General features: G+C 42.6%; 1 long non-coding RNA gene across 2 annotated transcripts; it reads left to right on the top strand.

Annotated features, from left to right (window-relative positions):
• The first annotated feature begins 278 nt into the window (after positions 1–278).
• On the top strand, positions 279–1,159 carry LOC141110064 (uncharacterized). 2 transcript variants are annotated; one of them, XR_012236225.1, is made up of 4 exons: positions 279–395; positions 535–695; positions 788–854; positions 970–1,159. It is a non-coding gene; the product is annotated as an uncharacterized lncRNA (long non-coding RNA). The 2 variants fall into 2 exon arrangements; XR_012236226.1 differs by lacking the exon at positions 788–854.
• The last annotated feature ends 821 nt before the right edge of the window (positions 1,160–1,980 follow it).

Here is a 1,980-nt window from a genome sequence, read left to right as displayed (position 1 = left end):
TTGCTAATCATAACTAAGACAACAATGATTGTGCAGAGTTTTGTAGATTCATGTGTTTTCTATATAGCGATGTCACTGTAACACTGGCAATTCGCCTATTGTCGGACAGATCTAAAGTTGAGCAATGGAAATAGGCACTAGTTCCTACAATGCCCATAATGCATACATATAGGATGTCTCTTCTTCGGCATATCTTCCTGCACATGTGCAGAAAGCTCTGTTGCCGTCAGCCTACAATTCCCATAATGCAACCTGCTGTCCTGGAATCACATGATGCTATGTCTCACGATCAGCTGTGACTGATCAAGGATATAAATATCTGTCAGCTGCCGCTAGTCCTGTGTGCAGTGTAATGCTGTCTCCCAGGGGCACGCTGGAGTATTTGTATCCTGAATGTAAGTACTTAGCTATATGCTCTTACTTGGCTCTTGCTGCACTAAATTCCCTATATGCTATTAGCATTGCTGCAGTAAAATCTCTACATGTTATCACCATTTCTATATTTAGCTTAAATCTGTTATTATATGCTTATAGATGCAGCGATGGGATTATATTGAGCCTTCAGCATTGCTGATACTAAATCCTGGATCTAATTGGTGCATCCGGTGTTGGCCTTCCTCCCTCTAATGGCTGTTCCCATAATTAGTAACACTATCTACATGCCCCTGCTGAGATATTTAGCTATATTCAATATAGTAAGTCTGATTCTCTAACAAACCTACAAAGTTTTCTCTGCCTAAATGCATATTCTCGTTGCTGACGCTGGTTGCATTTGCTTTAATTTCAGCTTTCTAATTGCTGATTGAACTTTCTCATCCTACCGTGATTTGCATGTTTTTGCATTTCAATTTAAGGTACCGGCTTGGTGTTCTTTCCTATGCTCGCAGTTGTTTAGCACATGATTTTAATCGTTAACAGTTTGTTTATGTGTTAGTTGTGTGTGTCTAATGATATTATATCTCATTTTAGATAGAGAGACATATTTCCTTCTCTGTCTCATCTGTGAACCTTGGCCCTGTCCTGAGGAAGCCTAACGGCAAAACGCGTAGACATACAAGGGCTCACTGCACAATAATCATAGATGCTTTATGTTACAACTGTCATTTTGTTTTTTAGATATTTGTATTTTTCAATAAATTTTTTATTTTTTATACTGCTATATCTTCTCCACTGTTTCTTAGCCTAAAAAGTCCGCCTCCCTGGTAATACTCAGTACTACCTTATTTTGTACTCTCAAGGGTTCTTGGGATGGAAAAACTGCCAGAATCCTCCTGCTCCTCCTTCTCCTCTTGTGTGTTCTGTGGTGTAGGAACAATGGTGTCTGCATAAAGTGGGCCTTGAGAGGAAAGAAAGTCCTCCTCTTCCTCCCGCTGCTCTGCCTTGAGTACCCTGTCCATAATGCCACGCAGAGTGTGCTCCAGCAGGAACACAACAGTGATTGTGTCACTAATGCATGCATTGTCACAGCTTATATCCTTGTGTCCTCCTCAAATGGTGACAGAACAGTGCATGCATCCTTTATGAGCAGCCATTGGCGTGGGGAAAAAAAGGAGAGCCGTCCTGAGCCGACCACAGATACTCATTGACGGCCCTCTGCTGCATGTGCCAAAGTTGAGTTCCACTTGGTGGGCATGTAACAAATCAGGCAGTTTACAGACAGGTGGAGCCACACCAAATATAGAGGGAGCATTACCTTTAACCCCTGGGCCTGTACCTAAATCTTCAGCGAATCATTTCAATATAGACATTTTAATCCAGACTTTAGGAGGGACCCCAAAGATGGGGGGAGATCCACAGGACAACCCTGTGGCCTGCCTGAGTCCGGAATCGAGCCACAATATCCGCTGAATTTCAGCCAACTGAACACTGGCTGTGTATGACAGCCTGAAATGGCTACAGACTCTTCTGGCCTGCTTTAGCAGATCTTCCAACCCTGGGTACCTATTTAGAAAACGCTGCACCACCAAATAGTCTATATTC

The sequence above is a fragment of the Aquarana catesbeiana genome, linkage group LG10 (assembly GCF_042186555.1).
Source record: "Aquarana catesbeiana isolate 2022-GZ linkage group LG10, ASM4218655v1, whole genome shotgun sequence".
Taxonomy (NCBI): Eukaryota; Metazoa; Chordata; class Amphibia; order Anura; family Ranidae; genus Aquarana; species Aquarana catesbeiana.
This window is presented reverse-complemented; position numbering and strand designations above follow the sequence as displayed.